General features: G+C 50.5%; 1 protein-coding gene across 3 annotated transcripts in view; it reads left to right on the forward strand.

The window, feature by feature from the left end:
- Nucleotides 1-720: 720 nt before the first annotated feature.
- The window catches only part of PIK3C2B (phosphatidylinositol-4-phosphate 3-kinase catalytic subunit type 2 beta), a 71882-nt gene continuing 46404 nt past the window's right edge, over nucleotides 721-26198 (forward strand). For all 3 annotated transcript variants that reach the window (XM_079761315.1, XM_079761316.1, XM_079761314.1), the window contains exon 1: nucleotides 721-1086. The gene's annotated coding sequence lies outside the window, so the exon portion shown is untranslated. The remainder of the gene's footprint in view (nucleotides 1087-26198) is intronic.

Here is a 26198-nt window from a genome sequence, read left to right on the forward strand (position 1 = left end):
GGTTTTTACCTCCCACAATTGGGTTGGAGGACCCACCACCTCCCCTCCCCGCCTCTCCCCACTCGGGTTGTTGATGGCTATTCTCTGAGGCTCAGGTCCCAGGACCCACTGGGGCTCACAGAAAAACCAAGGAGGCTGAGTGGGACCACACCGCCGACACAGCTTCCCCAGGCCCCTACCTGGACTTCAGACCTCCAGTAGGGGTTCTTTGGGGCATCGCTCTCCTAAGGATTGGGGAAATTCCTCAAACCGATAAGGGACCTCAAAACTCTGTCATTTCCAGCAGAATGACTCGGCATTCACTTGACACAGTGCAAAGGGAAGAGTAACAGCCATCTGCAGAAACCCTCACCCGAGTGGGAAGTGGAAATCTTGGCTCTAGGGTTTTCCATGCAAAACTCGCCGCTGGCGCGTTTCTCCGGCAGGCGCACCGGCGGGAGGGAGGGGAGATGAGAGTAGGGGAGCGGGGAAGGGGAGAGGGGCGAGGGGGAGGGGAGGGGGAGAGGTAGAGGGGGCTGGGAGGGGAGTAGAGGTGGAGAGGATACGGTGGAGGGGAGGGGAGGGCGGGGAGGAAAGGGGAGGGGAATGAAAAAGGGGAGGGGTGGAGAGAGAAGTAGGGAAGGGAGGGGAGGGAGGGGAGGGAGGGGTGGAGGGCTGTCGGAGCTGCGGGCCCGCCCCGCCTGCCGCTGGGATTCGGCGAGTTGGGCGCCGGGCCCGGGGCCGAGGCTGGCGCGGCGGCCGCGCGCCTGTGCTGCCCTGTCCCGCGCCCGGGGCAGGTCTGGCCGCCGCGCGTCGCCGTGCAGTGCGCCGGGTCCCCGGGAGATGGCCTCTCTGCTCGCGCTCGCTGCCCCCGCTATTGTCTCACGCGGGGCTGCCTGACTGCGGGCTGCGCACGCTCGGGGCCGAGGACTTTCTTTCCCTGGAGCGGGTCCCGGCGCCCCTTCCTGCCTCCCGACCGCTGCAGCGCGCGGAGCCCGCGGCGGGGGCGGCGCGGAGGGCTGTGCGCGGCCGGAGCGGGGCCGGGAGCTGCGGGGCGAGCCGCCGCCGCGGCGGCCGGGTCTCGAGGAGAGCCCGCGGGGAGCACAGGTAGGACGCACGCCCGGCCCAGAGCGACCGCCCGGGGGCTGCTGGTGGCCCGGCGTGGAGGGAGCGGAGGTCAAGGGCTGCCCCGCCGAGCAGGGCAGCAGCCGGGGCGCCACAATGGCAGGAGCCGAGGGTGCCCGCATGGGCTGAGCCGGGATGCCGGGAGGGCGACAGCGCCAGCTCGCAACCCGAGCAGGTCGCCGACCCCGCTCCGCCAGTTTCGGGCGCCTCGAGCTCCCGGGCCTTCCCCACCCCGTCCCTGTTCAGCACACTCCCCAGCTCCCAGCTGCTAGGCGATCTGAACCGACCAATGGTTTGTTTGTTTAAGATGAGAAATAAAAAGCAAAGCTGCCCTGGAGTGGGGGGGTGGGGGTGGTGCTTTCGCGGGCAGTGGGTGAAAAGTCATCATCATCTAGCCCGGGGAATATATACCTTTTTTTTTTTTTTTTTTTAAAGCCAGACGCAGGGTAGACTTGGCTTCTCCCTTATAAGGATCCTGCAGCAAAAGGAGAAATCCTGGGAGAGGGAGAGGGACCCTCCGGCCCCAGTTCCGGGCCCTCGGGGAGGCGAGAGCGCTCCTCTCCTGGCCTGTGCTTGTCAGTCATTTTCAGCTCCCAGCAGCGGTGGCTTTGATGCTGGGGAGCCGTGCAGCAGCGGGAAGCCCCAGGGGAGGCTGCCCAGCTGGGGTGGGGTGGGGTAGGGTGGGGAGCTCTAGGGGCTTGGCAGGGTCCAGGGTCCTGCGTGGAAGAGGCGAGTGCGTGCACACACCCTCCTTGGCTGAGGGCTGTGTGGTGGTGAGTCTGCCATTGATTGCTCTTGCTCCTTCACGCCAACCTTCTCTCCTGGCATCTCCACCCCCATTTGGGGTCTTTGTGGCTTCCCTGTCCCTGTCCCTGTCCCACCAGCCTGGGATGGAATCCATTGTCTCCGGCTGCCCTGAGGTTTTTTTCTCTGTTCCATTGGAGGATTTTGTACCCTGGGCTGGCTGGTCCCAGCATGGCACCAGATTCCTTAGCACACAGCTACTCCTGCTCCCCAAAGTGGGCCAACAGGGCGCCTCCTCTCTCTCTCAACTACCTGACTGGGGCACGGCCAAGCAGATGTAAGCAATTTGCACTGAATTCCAACCCTGTAGCAGTCCCCGAATGAAAACTCGCTCTGTTGTCACACTGGACCTTGGAAAGATATTGGGAGAGAAATGGCCCGGGGGGGGGGGGGGGGGTGCGGCAACTCCGACCCCCAAATACACCTCCCTCCCCAGCTCCAGCTGTGGGTCCCAGAACTGAGTGGTTCTGAGGCTTCAGAATTGCAGCTCCTCCGGAGCCTGGCAGTCCCATCTGGGATGGTGTCCATGGAAAAATTAAGTCGAGGCACATTTTATAGCTCTGCCTGGCAGCCAGCATCGGAGGAGATGGTGGCTGCAGCTCCTTTGGTCTGGGTGAGCCCAGGTTTCATTTCCCTGGCTCTGGGTTTACTGCTGAGTGTGCATGGGTGTGTGTGTGTGCCGGCTTCTGATCTAGCTCCTCAGCCCTGGCCAGAGGGAGCTTGCCCATTTCCCGCTCCCTGGAAGCATCGGGGAGGGAGGCCTGCAGGGTGTGCTGGGGTGAGGAAGGCCTCACGCTTTTTTCTCCGTTGCTCCTTTGAGGAGGCAGTGGCCTGGACTGCCCGTGGTCTTTGCCATGACCTGGTGGTGCCCTAGCAGATCTCCCACACCCGTGAGCCTTTGGTTCCCACTCCGTGGTTCCCTCATCCCACCTGGGCCTGGTGTTTCGCAGGTGTCTCGTGTCTGTGGTCCTTCGGTCTGGACAGCTCTGTTCAGACCAGCAGGGAGAAAAATGAGGGATCCCTGTTCCCTGTGGGGGTTCGTAACTGGCCATAAACTTTAGGCTCCTCAGGCTCCCAGGATGTGAACTTGGACGTGATAATGTGGGTTCCGTGTCAGGAGGCCTGGCTTTGAGTCCTGGTGTGACTTATTTCCTAACTGTGTGAGCATGGACAACTTGTGAACCTATCTATGCCTCCGTTTGTAGATCTGTAAAATGGGGGGAAATAATGCCCTTGGCTCACAGGGTTCTTTTAAGGATGCAATGTACTGCTTGCTAGGAACTGAATAAAACCATGTATGCAAAAGCACTCTGAAAACTGCACAGTACCGTACAACTGTCAGTTATTCATCCTGAGTTTAGCCTTGGTAACAAGGGAGGGAGAACTGGTGGGGTGGAGTTGGGGGAGGCGTTGGAGGAGAATGTTCTGGAACCTTTCCTTTCTGGCTAAGGGAAGAGCGATGTGACAGTACTGAGGTAACTGTTTTTTTCCGTATTTCTCTTTAAATAGGGTTGGCAGGATGGGAATTGGGAGGGAAAGAAAGGCTGCTTCATGACATTTGTAGGAAATTGGGGAGAGACGTACACCCCTCAAAGGCTGGCTGCTGTCTATAGGCAGGGGAGTGCTGAGCTGGCAGGTAATATAATAATAGCTAACACTGGTGTCAGCCAGCCCGTAAATGACAGAGGGTTTTGAAGCAGGCAGTCTCACCCCGTGCTCGTAATGTTGATGGTACTATGGGTGGACACTGAGGCTTGGGAGAGCAGAAAGGGCCAGTAGAGATGCAGAATTCATTCATATTGGGCCCCTTGACTTGAATGAATGCCCATGAAATGCCACCAGACTGAACGTACTTTATTTATTTTTAAAAATATCTTTATTGATTTCAGAGAGGAAGGGAGAGGGAGAGAAAGACAGAAACATCAATAATGAGAGAGAAGCATGGATCGGCTGCCTCCCGTACGCCCCACATTGGGGATCAGCCTGGGAACCAAACCGTGACCACCCAATTCAGAGGCAGATGCTCAACCACTGAGCCACGCTGGCTGGGCTGAACGTACTTTTGACAACAAGCTTCTTAAGGACGGGGGCCCAGCCCCAGCCCAGCAGAGCATCTCCTTAATTCCCAGTTATCTGAGAATTATCTGAGGCACGGGTGTGTGAATTCCTTGGGCTCCAGTCTTGAAGGCCTTTCTCTGCTTTCTCAGTCATACCCTTGGCTTCAGCGTAAGGACAAGACTGGGGATAATCAAATCAAGTAATTTTGCTCCCTTCTGGGCAACTCTAGTAAGAGATTTGGGCCCTTCGGGCCCTGGGATAATTGAGGCAGATCTTGTGTTTTGGTGCTTCCGTGCCTGCTTTATTTCATACCTGTGTTCTAAAATGAAAGCCCGTTCTTGCATTTCCAATGATCACGGAAAGTGTTACAACCGGAAAGGAAGGACCTGGGGCATCATTTCCATGAGAAGTCGCACGGTTGCCAGACCCCATCGGTGGCTTCGTTGTTGGCAAATTCTGCTCTCTCCGAACTTTGGTGATGGGATTCACTCCCCCCACATCTCCTTGCTGGTTAGAGATGAAGGACCCAGAATGCATCATTTGTGCTTTGGGGCAGAGACCCTCAAGGCATGGAGAAGAGGAGAGGGGTTTTCGATAGTCCTGAGGCAGAATAGAGAGCTCACGGCTGAAGGAATCGTTAACCTCTCACTCCTTGCTCCTCTTGAGAACTTCCTGGAGGAGGTCTTACCTGGCAGAGGCTCCATATGACTTCAAAGAGAAGCCAAAGCTCATCTACCTCTTTAGAAACTCTTGTCCTTCCACCTTAACTCTATTACTCCTGCCCCGTCCCTTGAAAACATTGTTTAACTCCCTGCTTCCTAGACCAGTGATGGGCAACCTTTTGAGCTTGGTGTGTCAAACTTCGCCAAAAAACTGAGCATAACTCGGGTAGTGTGTCACTTTGAGGAAAAAACTAACTCCAAGACTCTAGTCTCAAATGTTTCATCCTCAGGAGCAGCAAATGTTTCATCCTTGGCATGCGGCCGCCTCAGCGGCTGCGTGTAAGAAATGGCTACGCGTGTCAGTGCTGACACGCGTGTCATAGGTTCGCCATCACTGCCTTAGACCTTTCTCAACCCCAGCCAGCCTTAGTCACTGCGAGACTAACCTCCTGGGCAGTGTTCTTCTTAATGGTTCTTCCTACTACACTGAGTGGCCAGATTATTATGATCTCTGAACTCATAATAATCTGGCCACTCAGTGTGTGTGTGTGTGTGTGTGTGTGTGTGTGTGTGTGTGTGTGTGTATGAAGCCCGGTGCATGAATTTGTGCATGGGTGGGGTCCAGCCAGCCTGGCCAGGGGGAGGGGACATGGGCAGTTGGCCAGCCTGCCTGCTGGTCGAACTCCTGGTCGAGGGGACAATTTGCATATTAGCCTTTTATTATATAGGATATACACTGAGTGGCCAGATTATTATGCGTTCAAAGATCATAATAATCTGGCCACTCAGTGTATATTTGTGCCTTCTTCTAGGTTTCTGGCCCAGAGGGTTAGAGGTTAGAAATCTAGAGGTTAGATTTTGACTTTATCTCCTCTTTCACAGTGGAGGAGGTGCCAGGGATGAGAGTGCCCTGCACACGGCGGGCTGTCCAAGCCCACCAGGAATAAGCTTGTGTGGAGGCATCCTTTCCAGCCAAGTCTTTTTCTCTTTCGAAGACTAGTTGGCGCTCTTGGCAGCAAACCAGAAGGCATAAGGTGGCAGAAGAGTGGAGAACCTAGGAGTTTCTATTTTGAGGAAATACTACAGTTTACCCTGCCAGTTAGAAGGAAGAGATGTGTGCTCTTCCTGTCCCAGGTCACACACGAACCCTGAACCGAGATTAGAGTAGCGATGGAGCCAACTGCTGAGACCTCTGGTGAGAGCCCTGCTTTCCTGAAAGCAGAGCATCTGGCACATTTCTGACCCGCCGTGCTGTTGTGTCTTCCAAAGGACTAGGCGCACCCTTCTGACCAAGAAAGGAGAGATGGTTTGCAGATTGGATATTAGGGGAACCTGGGGAAAGGCAACTATATTTTCTCAAAAAAAAACCCACAACAAAAACACCTTTATAACCAGGGATGTCGTATTTTCACTCTAGACTTCAAGAAGGCAGATTTTAAGATTTTTTTTTTTTATTGATTTCAGAGAGAGAGGGAGAGAAAGAGAGAGAAACATCAGTGATGAGAGAGAATCATCAATTGGCTGTCTCCTGCACACCAGGAATTGAATCATGACCTGGCTCACAGGTCTACGCTCAAGACTGAGCCACACCAGCCAGGCCAGGTTTTATTATTATTTTTTTTTAATTAAGAGGGGGGAAAAAAGCTCTGACCAGTTTGGCTCAGTGGATAGAGCGTCGGCTTGCGGACTGAAGGGTCCCAGGTTCAATTCCAGTCAAGGGCATGTACCTTGGTTGCGGTCACATCCCTAGTAGGGGTTGTGCAGGAGTCAGCTGATTGATGTTTCTAGCTCTCTATCCCTCTCCCTTCCTCTCTGTAAAAAACCAATAAAATATATTTAAAAAAATAAAAAAGAGGAAATATAGATACAAGGAACTCTGAAAGATAGAGTGGTTCCAAGGGGTTGGCAGTTCTTGCAGGGCAATTTTGACTGTGCTGTTGCAGATGATTGCAATGAGGAAGGGGAAAGGAACTACTTGAACAAAGAATCAAGCACCAAGAAAGGGAAGAGGATAGCTACTGGCATTGAGTGTTCATCCACCTGTAGCTTTTAAAACATTTCTCCCTCTCCCCAACCTTGGAGGAAATGGGTGAGGATGGAATTGTCTCTTTCCCCTTTATAGTTGGGAGAACTGAGATTTATTAGGTTTAGAACTAAAAATTATGAAACATGGCCTGGCCAGTGTTACTCAGTGGTTGGAGCGTCCCCCGTCAGGACAAGTATGGGAGGCAATAGGTCAGTTCCTCTCTCTCTCTCTCTCTCTCTCTCTCTCTCTGTGTCCCTCCCTCTCTCTCCCCCTCCCTCCCTCCCTCCCTCCCTCCCTCCCTATTCTCCCTCCTTCCCTCTCCTCTCTCTCTCTCTTCCTTTCTTCTTCCCTTCCACTTTCTCTAAAAAACAATGGAAAAGATATCCTCTGGTGAGGATTAGAAAAAAAATTAAAAATGAAAGAAACATGCCTAAGATTGTACAACTAATAAAAGAAAAGCTGAAGTTTGAAACTAGGCCAGGATTCCCCCTGTGCTGCACTAAAGGGACCTGTGAGAAAAAAAATCAATGAGGCCCAAGTTCTGAATGAGCTGGGGCTTCCCCGAGAACCAGATGACAACAGAAAGTTCTTCAGGTCACCTGTGGGAGAAGCTATGCTCACAAAGGGATGCACCTCTGCCAGATAATGTTTAAAAACAACTCAGTTAGCCCTGGTCGGTTTGGTTCAGTGGGTAGAAAGTCAGCCTGCGGACTGAAGGGTCCTGGGTTCCATTCACGTGCCTGGGTTTCGGGCTCAGTCCCGAGTGGGGGTGGGGTGGGGTGTACAGGAGGCAGCCAATCAATGATTCCCTTTCATTATTGATGTTCCTATCTCTCTCTTCCTCTCCCTTCCTCTCTGAAATCAGTAAAACAAGTATATAAAAATAACTCATTTATTCATGAGTTCCTCATGAGTTCATAAGGACTTCAGGTACTTTCAATGCCTGGAATGGATAGCCTTCCAGAAGTTATTGTTGAGTGGGGGGACAAGTAAATGGCTGTGGTGGGGGGAGTGTGGGGTGCCTTGAAAACTCATACATGGGCAATTTGGGTTGATGAGACTTCCTGGAAGAAAGTAAATGTTAGTGAACAGTGAATAGGAATTGGGGTGTGGGTGAAGTGAGTGGTGAAAGAGGTGAGTTGAAAGTAGTTTAATCTGGCCAGAGCTGTTTTATTTATTAATTTTTCATTCACGGGTTGTGCATTGAATGTTCACGATATTCCGGGTGCTCTCCTAAGTGTGCAGTAGCGAAGAAGACAGGCAAAATCCCTGTCTTCTTAGAGTTTAGGTTCTGGAAGAACTTAATTCACTAGGAATAAATTAAGCCAGCCTTGTGTGTTTTACTGACAATGATTCTCTACTGGTAGGTCAAGAAATTACGTGTGCATAGGCTCTGACTGAACTCACGAAAGTTTGAGAAAGACTCTAGTGATAACTCTATGGATAGCAGGCTGAGTTCATTAACTGGTGGTTAATTGTTGGTCCAACAAAAATATCTTAAGCAGTGGCTCAGTTAACTGATTGCTGGTTTGATTTCTGGTCAGGGCACATACCTGGGTTGGGGATTCGATCCCCGGGTTGGGGCACATGCAGGGTGCAACCAATTGATATTTCTCTCTCTCTCTTTCTCCCTCCCTCCCTCCCTTCCTCTCTCTAAGCAAGTCGTCAGGTGAGGATAAATGAGACCAAAGCAAAAAACTAACTTGACAGGTTTGTTGTGAGAATTAAACAAATACTGTGTTGAAAAAAAAAAAAAAACCACGAAAAAAATGTTCAGTACCTCTGCTCTTTCATTCTCTCATTCATTCATTCATTCAATTGACAGGCGTATAATTCAGCCTATGATTAAGAGGATGGCTCTGGGGTCAGATTTCTTGGGTTCAAATTCTGGTTTTCCCACAAACTAGTTGTTTGACCTTGAGAACGTTATTTAATTTATCCGTGCTTTCATTTTCTCATATGGAAGGTGGGGAAAATAATAGTACCAGGAGAAAACAAGGCTGTTTATGAATAAAATGAGTTCATTAATGAACTGCCTAGAACAGTGCCTGATACATAGCAAGGGTTCAGTAAATGGTGGTGGTTACAATTCTTTTATCATCTTCCAATAGCAGGTTTGTGCTAAACCCTAGGGATACAAACTTGAATTCAGTGTGGTCCCTGACCCTGAGGTAACCACGCTGTGCTCTAAAACGTGCAAGTGAACGCCCTGGCTGGTGTGGCTCAGTTGGTTGGAGCATCATCCTGTACACATACCCAGGTTGAGGGTTCAGTGCCTGGTCGGGGGGCATATGTACTGGAAGGAACTGATCAATGTTTCTCCCTTCCTCTATCTAAATTAATTTAAAAAAATCTTAGTGAGGATTTAAAAAAATAATAATAAAATAAAGAATGCAAGTGAATGGATGCGTTTCTCTGTGGTTCGGGGTAATCCTGTAAGCTCATATGAGTCACTTGCCATATGGCTGTCCCAAGTTTGGTGTAATCTTGGATAGCATTTCATAGAAGTATAGAAGCTAGGACCAGAATGCTTAACCTTTTGCACTCAGATGTTGAGATTAAAATTACTCTTTGTATCAATAATTTGAAATATAAAAAAATCCAAATAAGTTTGTATGAAAAGAAACTCCAGTTTTTTATTCTACTGCCGCACTTTGTAAAATCTGGGGTATTTAAAAAATTAAATCCCGAGTAGAATAAAGGAATCGAGAAAAAAGCAAGCGAGTGCAAAGGGTTAATATTTTGGGGCCTCTAAACTCTGAGAGTCTAATAATGCTATGGGGTATCTACCTGGAAAATTAATTACAACTTTGTCTTCTCTTCCTCATTCAGCCCCAGAATCTCTGCTCATGCAACGCAAAGGTGTTACCTGTTCTCTGGGTTGGTCAGACCACGCTCAGAGCACAGTCTTCAGCAGCTCTGTACCTTGTGTAAAACACTGCACCGAGCAGCATGGGGAAGACAAGATAAATAAGAGGTCATTTTCTTATGATTAACTAGAGGCCTGATGCATGAAATTCTGCAAGAGTAGGCCTTCCTTCCCCCGGCTGCTGGCACTGGCTTCCCTCCAGCACCTGGGACCCGGGCTTCCCTCCGGCTGCCGGCAGGCACCTGGGGCCCTGACTTCCCTTGCAGCCCCAGCTTCGTCCGGAAGGATGTCCTGTCTAATTAACATATTACGTTGCCCAGTGGTTGGAGCATTGGCCTGCAGAGTGTCTGCCCACATACCAGTTGGGGCAGGTGCAGGAGGCAACCAGTCTCTGTCTGTCTGTCTGTCTGTCTCTCTCCCCTGTCTTCCTCCCTTCTATAGAAGAAAAATCCTCAGGTAAGGATTTTTTAAAAAAGATTGTAGTTGTTTTTTAGATCTTTATCTTTGTTTTCCAGAAGTTTAATTCTGATGAGCATAGGTGTGATTATCTTTGTATTTATTTTTATTGGAGTTCATTGATATTTCTGGATTTTGTGGGTTTCTGTTTTTGATAAAATTTAGAAAAAAGTTGGCCAAAAACTTTTTCCCACCCGATTTTCTCCCCTTTCTTCTAAGACACCAATTATGTAGATTTTAGAGTGCTTGATATTGTTTCAGATATAGCTGAGGCTTTGTTAGTCCCACCCCCACTCAAGTGTTTTTTTGTTTTTGTTTTAATATATATTTATATTTATTGATTTCAGAGAGGAAGGGAGAGGGAGAGAGAGATAGAAGCATCAATGATGAGAGAGAATCATTGATCAGCTGTCCCCCGCATGTCCCCCACTGGGGACCAAGCCCATAACCTGGGCATGTGCCCTTGACTGGAATCGAACCCAGGACCCTTCAGTCTGCAGGCCAACACTCTATCAACTGAGCCAAAACAAGTTTTGATTTCAGATGTGTTTTTTTTAAAAAATAAGGAGGCTGTTTCAATCATTCAGGTGAGAAAAAGGAATACTAACCTTCTGGTGCCTAATATTTCACTTAATCAAAGTGATCAGAAGCTTGGAAAGGAGTGGACCGATTCGGGAGAGATTGACACAGGAAGGCTGGGGGATCTGGCTCTCTGGAGGATTTTGAGAAAGGGTACGACAGACTGGTCATGGCTCAGTGTGGAAAGAGCACTGGAGTGAGAGTCTGAGACCTGCTTCTAGTCCCACTGCTGCCACTGAGCAGCTGTGTGACTCAGTGATCTCTCCCCTCTGGTCATTGTTCTCTTATCTGCAAAACTGGACTGGGATTCTCCCCCGTGTTTATTTATTTGCTTGTTTTCTGAGTGGCTGGGGCGGGTAAAGAAGTGTTTTGTGGTGTGGGGGGAGGAAGTGGGGGTGTACCAGGATAATCGTTGATATCAGCTTGAACATTTGGTAAAATGTGATACGTCTGGGTTTTTTGGCAGGATGGAAAAAAATACTGAATCATGACCTCCAACAAATATCAGTTGAACTCTTGATTTTATCATTTGCTAGTTGTGTGACCCTGAACAATTTACTCAATCCCTTTCCTGTTTTCTAGTTTTCTCGTTCATAAAGTAAGGCTAATAATATCCACACTTAAGGATTGTTGTGAGGATTAAACAAGACAGTACTTGGCACAACATTCCAGAGGCAAACAATAGGTCTGTTTCCTTCCTTCATTTCTGTGATGCTCATACTCACTGAGCCTCCCGCCCCTCTCGCCCCTCTCCCTGCCTCCTGGTCCTCTTTCGCCCAACACTTCAATCACTGATAGTGGACAAGCGCTGGAGGGACTAATTGGACTGATGTGTTTTTTTTTTTGTTTGTTTTTTTAAATATATTTCTTTATTGATTTCAGAGAGGAAGGGAGAAGGAGAGAGAGATGGAAACATCAATGATGAGAGAGAATCATTGATGGGTTGCCTCCTGCACGCCCCCCACTGGGGATCAAGCCCGCAACCCAGGCATGTGCCCTTGGCTGGAATCGAACCTGGGTCCCTTCAGTCCGTAGGCTGACGCTCTATCCACTGAACCAAGCCGGTTAGGGCTGGACTGATGTTAATGGTGATTATGTTACTGGTCATGGTATTTCGGCAAGGTGCCTGTGGATGGTCAGCTCCCACATATGCCTACGGCTGCAGTCACACCTTGGCTACATGGCCAGCTGCCCAGCACGTAGGCTAATACCTGTTGAGAATGGCCCTTGACTGTTGCCACCCAGGTAAACCCTGAGTGAGGGTCACATGAGTGAGGGCCCCATGAAGATGGTGCTGGTGGAGTGTGAGTGTGCGACACCGTGCCAGGTGGGCAGCTGGTTTCACCTTTCTGCTGAGTGCCTACTTTGCCGGGTATAGACTTGGGGCTCTCTCTTAGGGGGACCTCTGTCTCCCTTGGGACATTCCTGTGCCAAGTGGGGCACAGTAGATGAGAGAAAGGCATCTACAGGCATGTACAGAGCAACAGTAAGACCAACTGACGTGAGTCTGGGCTCTACGCCCCCACCCCCTAGATCACTTCCTACTTAGAAAAGACATCGTCTTGAGCCCTTCATGCAAAGAGATGCAAATATGGTTTCTGTGCCATTTAGGGCAGGAAGGTTATTCTGGGGCTCCAGACAAACCAGGCCTGCATTTTAATCAGTCATGTCACACGCACAGCATCAGAGTGTGAAGGAGACACGGGGAGGAAGAGAAGTAAGGAGGGTTTGAAAGGGTCGGCCAGGGGAGGCTTCTGAGGATCTTGAGTTGGGGTCGGGACAGGAGAGAGAAAGCAGGAGGGCGAGGAAGGTACCTCCAGCTGCCCCCATGGGCGGGTAGCACTAGACCTGCATCAGGACCATTGCCTGCTGCCCCCTTCCCAGTCCGCCATCTAGGTAATTCCCTCCCCTGCCGTTTGGGGATTCTGGACACTAAGAGGCCATCTGGGGGATCCCTGTGAGGCCCTGCTTCCCCAGTGGGGTTTCTCCTTTGACCTTGGTAAAATCGAATCCCCGGTCTCCCCCTGGGCTCAGTGTCCTTGGCTGCCCTGAGCAGGATATCCTTCGGCCGGCCGCCAGGAAGAGTGGAGTGGAACTGTGTGGCTACGGAGGAAGGCCTGGTGGCTGCCTGGGTCAGGCTGGCTGCCCACAGCCAAGGCCAAGGAGTGGAGAGGCCAGTGACTTTTAGAAGGACAAGCTGCCTGATGGGCAGCAATGGGGGGGGGGGGGGGGCGGGCTTGTGTTCTGGGGAGAGGCAAGAGATTCCTGGGCTTCAGGGGCCGAGACCAGGGGAGGAGGCCATGGAGAGGCACAGCCTGCACCGGGATCCACCAGCCTACCTTCAGGAATCATTCCTCCCAGCGCCTCTGGAAATGTCCCGTACCCCTGTCAGAGTACCCCTGTCAGAACGGGCATTCTTCCCCTGACACCCTGCTTTTCACATGCAGATGCCCTGGGAGGGACTAACACGGAGGCCCCTCTCTCTAACACCCCTGTGTAAGTTAGTGTCACGTGTTGGGGGTGTTTTGTTGGTATGGGTTTTTCCTCAGCTGAAAGATGCATCGCTTTTCTTTCCCTTCCTGCTCTGTGGGTACCCCAGGGCTTCTGCACTCAGCTCTGACTTACAAAGGGCCTTGGGCAAGGGCCTCCTGGGCTCTCTGTCTGGGGCCTCCTCCCTGGCATCCTCGCTCCCTGGCGCTCTCCGCCCGGCCTGCCCTCAGTTGCTGGAATGTGGGCAGGGAAGGGCCTGCTTGGGGGGGCCCAGAGCTGCCCTGGAACTGAAGGCCTGTTTCCTTTCTCTTCTGGGTGCCACCTTCCATCTACTATTTTCAGACTTTGTTGCCAGGGACACTATAGGATGGAGACCTGATGGTCTCAGGCTAGCTTCCTGTCCTCAGGCAGCTGATGAGGGAGGGAGGGAGGGAGCTGGAGGGTGTGTGTGTGTTTGGGGGTGAGGGGAGGTGGTGGTGGTTGCGTGCATGTTTGTGTGGTGACCATGACTTTGGGTCCCTATCAGGGCTTTTCTTGATTTGGGGAGTTAGCGCTCATTGAAGATATTCTCTGTTATCAGACCACATGTCTAGATAGCTGGCTTAGGAACTGGAGGCGGAGGGACAGTGGGCAGAGCTTCCTTGCCCAGGGGGAGGGAAGGAGCTTGCCCTGGGCATGGTGTGGGAGCAGGTCTTCAGCTTCTTGGAGGTTCGCATGGCTGGCTGGCTGGCTTTTTCTGCCCAACTTCCTTTCACTTCTCCTGCAAGCCAAGCAGGTGGCTGCCCACTGCCAGCAGCTCACCTCCCACACAGCGTGTCCCAGCCCACTGGCCCCCAACCTGGGCTGATAGGCAGGCGCCCCACCCTCCCCATGGTCACCACCATCACACCGAGCTGCTGGCCCCACCTTCTCTGTGTGGAGGATTGTTCTGGGGACTCATTTCCTGGGTCCTTCTGGTCCTAGGACTTTGGCACACCTGTGCCCAGTGTGTGCTTGTTGAGAGAGTGCAGGGCAGGGGACAAGGTTATTATTTCTGAGTGTCAGCTGTCTGAGCCCTTTTCCAGTGTGATACCCAGGGCAAAGTTGGTGACCCTTAGTGGCCCTCACTCTCCGCATCTCTGAAAGGCAGGAGGACCCTGTCATGGAGAAGAGAGACAGCCGTCCGGATGTCTAAGAAAGGTGCTACCAGAAAACATCCATAGGATTGTTGTCATTGAATGAACTGGCGATATTTCCGACAAATCAGAGCACTGATCCCCAGCGAGGATGTGCAGGAGGATGGTCTCACTGGCGTTATGTGGTGCATTCTGGCTAGTCCAGTGCCTTTCCCCCTAAACTATTGATTTTTAGAGAGAGAGGAAGGGGAGAGAAAGAGAGAGAGTTCCATTTGTTGTTCCACTTATTTATGCATTCATTGGTTGAATCGGGGATTGAACCCGCAACCTTGGTGTATCAGGATGATGCTCTGAGTGAGCATCGTGGCCAGAGCTCTCATGCCTTTGCAGTTACCCTGAGATACATCCTGCCTCCTTGCATGGGGGGCATGTTTAAAGTGCCTCCTTGCTCCTTGCAGAGTCTGATGGGTTAGCCCTGCCCAGCACATGAGGACATGGGGTGTCAGGACTGAACCTGAGTGTGAGGTGGATCTGCGTGTGAGGTGGATCTGCGCTGCTGCCTCTTCTTCTTTTATTTTTTTAAAATATATTTTTAGTGATTTCAGAGAGGGAGGGAGAGGGTAAGGGAGGGAGAGAGAGAGAGAGGGAGAAACATCAATAAAGAGAGAGAGTCATTGATCGGCTGCCTCCTGCATGCCCCATACTGGGGATCGAGCACGCAGCCCGGGCATGTGCCCTTGACTGGAACCGAACCTGGGACCCTTCAGTCCGCAGGCCGATGCTCTGTCCACTGAGCCAAAGCAGGCAGGGCTCTGCGCTGCTTCTTACCTCTCCTCTCCCGGGAGTCCTCCAGGCTGAGCGTGTTCTGTCCTGGCTTGGGTGCTCAGCTGGATGGGGAGCAGCTGTGACCTACTTGCTGGATTCTGCCTAAAGGGCTGGTCTCCTCCAGGGTGTTTTCCCGGCCCCCAGAAGGAATCCCGGAGAACTGGTTTCCACAGGGCGCGAGCTGGGTAAGCGGGTCTGCAGGTTCAGCTCGCGTTCGCAGGAAGCACATGGCCCCGTGAAGCACAGCCGAGGCCCTGAAGGGAGGGCAGGTGGAGAGGCCAAGGCTAGGGAGGCTGCTGTGTCCCCATCCCTCCCGCACCCGTGTTCTGACGTCCTCCCCCCAGAACCTCCGGAGAGGCTAGGGTTTCCTAGGTGTTCTTTGGGAAATGTCGGGGTTCTCTTTCTGATGTGGGTTGTGCTGGTGGGAAAGCTGTCTGTGAAGAAGCTCCTTCAGGGTCCCCTCAGCTGGGGCCCAGGATTCATCAGGGAGTTCCTCTTACCTCACGTGCCTGTCCCACTGCCTTTCTCGAGAAGGCTGAGGAAGCTGGAAGCAATTCCTTTTCTTCTTAAAAAATTTTAAATGTTATTTTTTATTGAGGTAACATTGGTTAAAACATACATTTCGGGTGTAATTTGTACCAGTGTACTCTATTTTGTGCTCACCACCAAAAGTATAGTCTCCTTCTACTGCCATGTATTTGACCTGCTTTACCCATTTCACCCTCCCCACACCCCTTCTCTTTGGTAAGTAACATTCTGTTGTCTGTGTCTATGAGTTTTTTGTTTGTTTTGTTAGTTCATTTCTTACTTTTTTGTTTCATATTCCATATATGGGTGGAATCCTACATTTTATCCTTTTCTTTTTACATTTATTAATTCATTATATATATATAATAAATCAGTATATATATATATATATATATATATATATATATATATATATAAAATTTATTTATTTATTTCAGAGAGGAAGGGAGAGGGAGAGAGAGAGAAACATCAATGATGGGTATCGAGCCCATAACTTGCACCCCAGGCTGGGAATTGAACCGGCAACCCCTTGGTGCATGGGACAATGCCCAACCAACTGAGCCACACCAGCCAGGGCAGTTTCGCAATTCTTTTTATGCATTTAGAATTAAAAAAAAAAACAACAACCACATAAGTAGGGTCACATGGAATCCATTGGTAGTAGATTAAAGAGGTGGGAGAGAGCAAAGTGGAGAAATCTCTGAGATGGAATGAAGAACAAAGTGGAGAGACACGTGCTTTGTTCACAGTGGTGGGCACAGGAAGTTAACATTTAACATTTGCAGTACACGGAGATGGAATGCGAGGATCAAGATAACGAGGAGTCTGTGGGCTTGTGCTCTGGTGCCAGCAGTTGTGCCTTCAAGGGGTTATTTTGCAAGGGCCACCTCCTCTGGCGACGCAATCCCTGGTGAAGCTTTAAAATGATTGTGTGTTAGGAGTTGATCGATTCTCAGCAAGGACTGCCTCGCGTCCAGCTTGTGTTGGAATACAGGGCAGAATGAAGAGCGTGTTTCATTTTCCAGATATGCGAGCGGTCAGGTGGGCTGAGGGCCTGTGTTCTCGGCAGACCTGTTACTAGAGCAGGGCCAGTGGCTCATCGGAGCTCCGGAGACCAGCAAGGGCCAGTGTTAGGAGCCCAGTGCGGTCTTGGAATTGGAACTCCAAGATCAGGATGTTGGCAGGGTTGGTTTCTTCTGAGGCCTTTCTGGCATGTAAATGGCCGTCTTCTCTCTGTGTCCTCGTGGTCTGCCCATCTTTTCTTATTGGCCGAGTGATATTTCATTGTGCATTTGTACCGCATCTTTATTCATTCATCTGTTGAAGGACACATATTGTTTTGTATCTTAGCTATTGGAAATAATGCTACAATCAAATAAGGGTGTATATATCTTTATAAATTACTGTTTTGGATTTTTTCAGATAAATGTCCAGAACAGGATCATATGGTAGTTCTATGCTTTTCGTTTGTTTGTTTGTTAATCCTCACCAGAGGATATTTTTTCCATTGATTTTTAGAGAGAGTAGAAGGGAGGGGGAGAGACAGAGAGAGAGAAACATTGATGTGAGAGAGATACCTTGATTAGTTGCCTCCCGCACACATCAGGACCAGGGCCAGGGATCCAGCCTGCAACTGAGGCATGTGCCCTTGGCTGGAATTGAACTGGGAACTCTTCAGTCCACGGGCGGACGATCTATCCACCGAGCCAAACCAGCGAAGGGCCATAGTTCCATTCTTAATATTTTTAGGAACTTCCATACAGTTTTTCCCTACTGGCTGCACCCGTCTACATTCCCACCCACCGTGCTCTTTGGAGGGAACCCCGCCGATCTGAACTAGAAGGGCTGGTTCTTGGGGCTGGGGTGGTGAAGGCCAGGTGGCGGCGGCGGCGGGGAGAAAGCAGGAAGTGGACCAGACAGAGGAGATGTGGCTGCTCTGGCTCACGGGATGGTTCCTGGGTTAGAGATCCGCACGCTGCCAAGACCTTTCTTTCCTCTTCGCAAAAGGTTCCATTCAGCTGGTCGCCAGCTCCTGGTCCCTGGCCCTGCCATCGAAACCGTCAGCTCGAGGAAGGAACGTTTGGAGAGGAGCCACGAGCTGCCTCACCTCTTCCCCCTGACTTTCTTCATACTCAGACCCCACGTCTGCAGGGTGTGTGGTGGGAGCTATGACCTCCGGGGATTTTACGTGTGCCTGTGTTGCCAGAACCAACTACACAAATGGTTTCTGAGCCGGGATCGGGGACTCCGGGGCTCTCAATGCAAACCGAGCTCCATCTAACCATGTCACACAGCCTCCTAGCCCCTGGCGCTCTGCTCGCCTAAGACCCAGAGAGCCCTCTACTAACTCTTGTATCCACTTTGGCTTCAAATTGGTGGGAAGTCCAGGGTAGGCCTAGGGACGGGAGCGATGGAAGGCAAGTTCCAGTAGGAAAGACTGAGCCATGTGAGGCCACTTCAATCTGGCTAAGAAGATACTAGAGAGGGGCCGTATGAGTGAGAAGAAAACACAGGTGGTTATTCTGCCTCCACACATTTGGAACTAAGTGGAGAGCCACGCAGAGGGGATGTGGGTTAGAAAAGAGGAAGACCTAGTCAGTGCGTGTGATTCGGTGATGGGCCTGACATCAGAGAGGCTGGATAAGACCTGTGGGTTTTCGATATGGAAGCAGGGATCAGATGCATATCTGTTTGAGCCAGGGAGCTGGCCTACCTGACCTTTTATTTAAAAAAGAAAAAAAAAAGCATTGATTTTTAGAGAGAAGGGAAGGGAGAGAGAGAAATTGAGACAAGCATCAATGGGAGATAGAAAAATGGATCAGTTGCCTCCCGCATGTGCCCAACTGGGGCCGGGGATCGAACCTACGATCTAGGTATGTGCCCTGACTGGGGATGGAACCCATGACCTTTCAGTATACGGGATGACGCTCCTACCAACTGAGCACACCAGCCAGGGCAGACCTTCCCGGTATACCTTCCTGCTGGAGGAACTGGATTCCTGGCACAGCGTATGCCGAGCTTCCCTGTGAGAGCTGGGGCAGTGGGAGGGAGAGGTGGGGCTGGGCCGCAGGTGTGAGGGCTGAGGGGTGGGCCCCTGGCTGCAAAGCCAGTGGGATTTTGAGTATGGATAAGTGTGGATCTTGAGGGTTAGATAGGGGCAGGGGTTCTCTCTGAAGACAAAACTCTGGGAGCCAAAAGGGTTACATCCTTCTGACCTCCAACCCCCATGATGGGTTCTGTCCTTGAGAGGAAATGCTCCCCAGGCAGTCCTAAAACTGAGTCTTCTTCCTTCGTAAGAAGTGCTAAAAGGTGGGTGCTAAAAGGTGGATGCCATGGCTGGGGGCTTGAAACCCTCTGTGCCTTTCATCACCTTGTTGCCAGCTCTCCATTCTCCCTGCCCAGTGAAGATGAGTCAGGATTTCCTCCCAGGAGGGGGATCGATATATTTATGGATATGTCCTTCACCTCTGCTAGATCATAAACTCTCTGGAATTATGCCACGGTCATCTGAATACTTCTAGGTCTAGCTTGGTGCCTGGCATGTAGCCGGTACTCAACGCCCATTGGGATCCAGTTCTGTGGCTCAGAAAACAGAGAGAAGGGGACCCAGACCCATTGGGCCATCCAAAGCAGAGCAGCTGACAGGGTTCCTTCCAGCAAGACAGCAGGAGGCCCTGTGTACCCACAGCGGATGGATGTCAGTGCCGGCCCCTGGGCCCTCCCTCTCTGGCTCGGGAGGGAGCAGAGCCAGCTCACAGGAGGGCGTGCCTCTCCTTTCTCTCCACCCTTTGACTCTGAACCTTTGTGCGGCTCAGCCCTGACCCCATTTCCTCCCCGCCAGCCTTCAGCCATCTATTGGCAGCTGTGTGGACTGAGTTTGGTGCCTGGTGCGGCGTAGACCCTGGCGCTGACCTGCTTGGCCCTAAGCATATCCACTTCCTTCCCCAGCTGACCAGTGCTTTTGGGGGTTCCTTTCCACAGTCCCCCCTGGTCTTCCTGGGAGTTCTGAAACCCTAGTTAGTGGGTCAAACCTGGCTGCACAATTGAATCTCCTGAGGGGCTTAGCAGCATTCCGAGTCCGGGGCTCACTCTCCTGAGTCAGACCCTCCAGGAGAGGGACCAGGAATTTGCATGTTTGACAAACTTCCCAAGTGACAATTGAGACCGTTTGCATGTGGACTATACATTAAATAGTGTTATTGTGTCAGTGTTCCATTTTGCGGGTCGCATTGTGTTGATATAGGAGAATGTCCTCTTCTTAAGTGATTCAGGCTGAATTATTTAGGGGTGAAGTGCCTGCAGCTTTCTTTCCAATGGGTAACGGAGAAAGAGCGTGTGCATGTGGGCGAATGTTAGCAAGCCGTGCGTGCAGGTGGTGAAAGGAAACTGGCTAAACTCACCTTTCATATGATTTCCCTCTGCTCTCTGGGAGATGGATACTGAGAAGAGGACACAGACAGGGCCACCAGGGTGCACAACTCCGGGGGGCGCCCTTCACTTTTTGTTGTTGTTGTTGTTGTCATTCATTTAGAACACAGCGCGTGGGTGCTCCCAGGGGTGTGTGACACAGCAGTGCTGGCCCAACCATCTCTTCGTGTACGGGCTGCCGAGTAGCAGAGACCCAGGCCCTTACCCACCCACCTCTTTCCTGGGACCTACATGGATATTTGTGTGCGTGTTTTTTACAGAATCCCTAGTAGCCCTTGGGGACTAAGGGAGGAGAGCAGTTTCTAAGTTGTCAGCCCAGCGGAGGCTGGCAGAGTGGGAACTGAATTAGGGAAGGGGGAGGCAGGAAACTTGAGACTGATTCCTAAAATACCCTGCACTGCCTGCCCTCCTGGAAAATGCAGTTAGACCCTTGCGTGCTTGCTCCAGCTCCCGGTTGTTGGGACTGGTTGCTCTGCCGTTCCTCTTTCCCTCTGATTTCCCCTGTGCGTGGCTGCTGCTCGGCTCTGGACCTTCCCTCCACCTTGGGGGTGGCTCTCCTGGTCCCGGGGGAGTGGGGGGGGCTGCTGCTTGTCCATCCTGCCTCCTCACTGTGGATCCCTCGGCATCTGAGTGAGCCCAGCCCTGAGCCTTTTGCAAGGAGCAGCTCTCAGCGTGGCCCCCTGGCGTGAGCTGACAGTCTGGTGCTGTGCTGGCCAGGAGCCAGGGAATGGATGGTGGTTCCATAGGGGTAGCTCAGCTTTCCTCATGTGAATTCCAGTCTGGGAAGAGCCTCGGGAACTGGGCCTGTGGGATTTTTCTCAGACCTTTCTTCTCTTTCCTTCTGGGGCCATAGCCTGGGCTGGAGCCCTCTGAGAAATGTGCTTGAAGGGATTTAAAGACTCCCAGAGCTAGAAGTCACTTCGTGTGGCATTCTTGTCCGCCGGCCCGCCTGCCCGTATGGATGCCAAACCTGGCTTAATTAGTTGAAACCCAGTCCTGTGGTTGAAGGACCCCACCTGCATTTCTGACCACCCATCTCCATGTCTGCAATTCTTGCCACCAAAATACTCGGCCCTAATATCCCAGTTCAAGTACATTTTTTTGCAGTGGAAATGAAGCGAATTTGGAACCTGAGGAGTTTAGTGGGGGTGACAGATCCATATACCTTCAATTTTGAATAAAATATTTTATAACTATGTCGGAGATACGTACAATTGCCATTGGGAGCATAAAGAAGGGACCCTTGGTTCATTCTGGGGGTTCAGATAAGGCTTTCTGAAGAACATGATGTCTGAGCCAAGGCTGAGAAGCGGGAGTTGGAGTCGGGCAGTGTTGGGAAGAACATACCCAGGCGTAGAAGCAAAATCAGGGAAGTATCAAATGCTTGGTAATGAGTGGTGGGAGATGAGAGGGAGGTGCTGGCCATGACATAGACCTTGTAAGGAATCAGAGAGCCCTTGAAGGGGGTCAACCTGGGAGTTCACCTCTGATGATCAGAATTACTTTCTAGAAAGGGCCCTCTGGCTTCTCCGTGGAGAAAGCCTTAAAGAGGGAAAGATAAGTAACAGCCCGGGTGAGAGAAGATAAGGATTTAATTAGGTCAGCAGCGGTTAGGATAGGAGGGGCTAGATTTGGGAAGTATTGAAAAGGAAAAGTTGGTAGACCTCGATGACTGAATATGGGGTGAAAGGGAGGAGAAAGCAAGGATGACTGTAGGGTTTCTAGCATGGTGACTGGGAGGGGGCCGTTCACCAGGTGGGGAACCAGAGGGAGGAGAAGGTGTGGGGGAGGGAAGGCGATAGTTCAGTTTGGGACATTTGGGTGTGAGGTCCAGGTGGGCATATAGACCGGAGGGGAGCTGCACATTTGGTGTCATCTACACGTGAGTGTGTGAGGAGGAGAGAGAGCAGATGAGGTTGCCCAAGCAGAGGGCGGTGCATGAACAGTGGGCTGAGAGCGGAATCCTGAGGCAACACCAACCTTTCAGAGGGGCGCAGAGGAAGAGGAAGACAAAGAAGGATGTGGGGAACAACAGCAGTGCCTCACAGTGTCATGGAAGCCAGGGAGTGGAGGGTTTAAGGAAGAAGGGAATGGTCTTAGAGCCCAATACAGTCGCAAATCCAGGCAGATGGAAACGCCTACAGAACTGGTTGGCCTGGGCATTGTTGCTGAGGAGTATTGAGGGCCGAAGCCAGGTGACAGTGAGTTGAAGAGTACATGAGCTCTCTCAGGGGACGGTGGGACCCCCACCACCTCTAGAGGAAAAGGGGACTCCCCCCACCCCCATGGGACCCATCTCCCAGGTGTGACCTTGACATCTGCTGGTCACTGCTGAGGATGGTGGCTACCTACCTCTGAGGCCAAGCACACAGCCGGTGGGGGGATGGGGGGACTTTTTTTCAGATGGCGGTGGAAGAATCGTCCCACTGAGCACTGAGCGGTGGCCTGACCAAGGGGTGTGAACTTGCCTGGGGAGGAGCCTGGTCTTGTGGAAATTGAACTTAGCTTCACGGGGCTGAGGGCTCGGCCCAGGGTGGTGGCAGTGCTCCCCTTTGGACTTTGCCCGTGGGTTCGTGCTAGCCTCTCCTGGGGCTCACTCTGCCCCTCCTCCTCCCTGTAACTCTCGAGGTTATCCATTCAAGTAAAACATTGCTTCCGGCGACCAGATGACACCAGGAAGCGTGGAGCCCCTGGCCAGTGCGAGTGGTAGCAGAGCAGCAGGGGAGACCCTGAAGGAGAGAGCTCCCCTAAATTGAGGGCTGCAGATTGAATTTCCAGAGTCAAATGGGAGGGAGAGGGCACAGCTTGACACAGCATGTTTCCAGGGCTCGCTCAGGAAGCCCTGTATTCAGGAGCCCATCCTTGAAGGTTTTCAGATGAGCTTCTGACTGGGGCAACCTTCAAGCCCAAATCAGATGCATCCGGGCCACCAGCAGATGCGTTTATTTGAATCTTGATCTTGGAGCACCAACCTTTAGGCACATGAATGCCAGCAGGCACCCCTCCTTTTTCTGGGTGGAGGTTTTCACATGCGGCTTCTATATTGAGCCTCCTGTCATGCTAGTTCTCTGCTACGACCCTTGCTTCCAGAAGATTCTTAAGCTGTAGAACATTTTAATGTTGATGTCGCAATGCAGTGATACCTTGTAGATGGAACTTGCAGATGGAGCCCAGTGATCCTCTCACCTACCCACCCACCCACCCACCTACCTGCCTGCCTGCCTGCCTGTGCTTTGGTTGGAGGAATTCTTAGTGTGATGCTGGAACTGTGGGAAATGTTCAAGTTTGAAGTGCCTTTGGCAAATGCTTGGATGAAGCAAGTTGGGGTGGGGATGATTGGATTGTGCTGCGGTCTGGTGGGGCACAAGTTGGTCATGCCCAAATTCTGTTAGAAATGGCAGGTGTATAAGGAAACTCATACAACTTAACAAAAGGAAGATAAACAATCCAATCAAAAAATGGGCAAAGAACCTAAAAAGATACTTTTCGAAAGAGGACATACAGAAGGCCAAGAGACATATGAAACGTGCTCAAAGTCACTAATCATCCGAGAGATGCAAATCAAAATGACAATGAGGTACCATCTCGCACCTGTCAGAATGGCTGTTATCAACAAATCAACAAATGACAAGTGCTGGCGGATGCGGAGAAAAAGGAACCCTCCTGCACTGCTGGTGGGAATGCAGACTGGTGAGCCACTGTGGAGAACAGTATGGAGTTTCCTCAAAAAAATTAAAAATGGAACTGCCATTTGACCCAGTGATCCCACTTCTAGGAATATATCCCAAGAAACTAGAAACACCAATCAGAAAGGATATATGCACCCCTATGTTCATAGCAGCACAATTTACAATAGCGAAGATTTGGAAACAGTCTAAGTGCCCATCAGCAGATGAGTGGATTAGAAACCTTGGTACATCTACGCAATGAAATACTATGCTGCTGTAAAAAAGAAGGAACTCCTACCATTCGCAACAGCATGGATGGAACTGGAGAGTATTACGCTAAGCAAAATAAGCCAGTCAGAGAAAGATGAATAAATATCACATGATCTCACTTATGGAATATAATGAACAACATAACCTGATGAACAGAAATAGATCCTGAGACAGAGAAGCACCGAGCAGACCGTCAAACCTCAGAGGGAAGGCGGGGGGGGGGTGGGGGGTGGGGTGGCGTAGAGATCAACCAAAGGACTTGTCTGCATGCATATAAGCATAACCAATGGACACAGATACCAGGGGGATGAGGGCTTGGGCTGGGGGGTGGTGGGGAGTGGCTGAGGAGAAGCCAATGGGGGAAAAAGGAGATATATGTAATATTTTAATCAATAAAAATTTAAAATAAAGAAATGGCTGGTGTAGTTTGGGCATTTTGATTGCATTGCAGGTTACAAAGAGAAGGGAATGGTGGAGTACTGATGGTGATCTTTGGTTCATCTTGCTATTTTTTAACTTGAGTTCTACGTGATTAGATTTCAAAATAATCTTGGCATTCAAATGGGAGGGAGAGGGCACAGCTTGACACTGGTATTGGGAGGGGTGGGGGTGAAGAAAGGGAAGAGGGGTTACTAGCTATATGGCAAAGGGTGGGGCTGCAGGGAGTGTGGAATGAGAGGGATTTTCTGGAGAAGACATCAGTGGGGAGAGCTCTGGAGAATTTAATAGCTCGTGGGTAAAGAAAATACTATTAGTAAATTGTTCATGCTAGTTGACTTGTTGCTTGAAAGCACAGAAGTTCACTGGAAACTTTCTAAAGCACGTAGACCTCTCAGTGCAGAGGAAGAAGCACAATGGTTTTGCATTGCTGCGAGGTGGGGCAGGCTGGAAAGCTGTTGTCAGTCCCTTGAAAGGTGGGTGTCAAAACCTTGCAGCAGCAGCAGCAGCAGCAGCAGCAGCAGCAGCAGCAGCAGGGGGTTAGCATCCTTCACTGCTTTGCAAGTTCCCTAAGTGGTTTATCTGAAGCTGGGAAGGTGAGTCTTAGAAAAGACTGGAAATGCTCCAATTGTGGGCTTTTAAAGTATTTAAATTTGAAAAAAAGAAAATGGAGATTTTGGTGTCCACTTGAGATTAGATGTATGCTTTGGGGGTTATTCGGGATTTGTAACTCGTTTCTGGTCACAGATTTTGTGATTGAAAATTCTGAGCAAAGTGAAAAATGATTTCTAAAGGAACGTTGTATGTTAACATTGTGCCTTATAAACAAATGGCTTGTCTTTTGTGGTCAGTATTAATAACAAAAGTTTTTGCTTACTATTATCTTTACATAGTCATTGCAACAAGGAGAAGCAAATAACCCTTTGTGGTCACTGTAAAATTACCGTACTATTTGGTAACAAACAATTTATGTACCAAGGTTAGAGCTTATCATCTATCATATCTTTAGTTTGAAAAAAAAAGGAGTTCATGAGTTCTGGCTGGTATGCTCAGTGGTTAGAGTGTCAGCCCACACACCCAAAGGGTCGCGGGTTCAATTCCCAGTCAAGGGCACATATCTGGACATGTGGGAGGCAACCAATCAATGTGTCTCTCTCACATTGATGTTTCTCTCTCCCCCCATCTCCCTTCCTCCCATTCTCTAAAAATCAATAGAAAAAATATCGTTGGTGAAGATTTTTTTTTCTTTTTTTTTGAAAAAGGAGTAAAAGAGGGAAGAATTGGCAAATTGGTTGAGAAGGGAAGGAAGAACACAGAAATGTATCAGCTGGAGGTTTTGTTTTCTTTTTTTTTCCCTATTTAAAGCTAGCAAGAAGCTTGGTTGGACATGCTTACATGCTGAAGAGAGACCCAGTTGAGGAGAAGAGATGATACAGGAGAGGGTGGAGCATCATCCTGATGGAGATCCAGTGGAGGGGGGGATGGGAGCACAAGAGGGTTGTCCCTCAGCTTCCCCTGAGACCGGGGAGGGGCGGGGGAGTGAGGCTGATGCAAGTGTGGATGTTTAGTGGGAGAAAGGCAGGACGAGGAGATTCTTTCCAATGGTCTCAGTTTTCTTCACAAAGGTACCTGGCTAAGGCAACTATTCTTTTTTATTATTATTATTATTATTCTTTGATTTTGAGAGAGAGAGAGAGAGACAGAGAGAGAAACATAGATTTGCTGTTCCACTTATTTATGCATTCATCGATTGATTCTTTAAATTTTTAAAATTTTATTTATTGATTTCAGAGAGAAGGGAGAGGGAGTGAGAAATAGAAACATCAATGATGAGAGAGAATCATGGACTGGCTGCCTCCTGCACGTCCCACAGTGGGG

The sequence above is a fragment of the Cnephaeus nilssonii genome (genome assembly GCF_951640355.1).
Source record: "Cnephaeus nilssonii genome assembly, chromosome: 21".
Lineage (NCBI taxonomy): Eukaryota > Metazoa > Chordata > Mammalia > Chiroptera > Vespertilionidae > Cnephaeus > Cnephaeus nilssonii.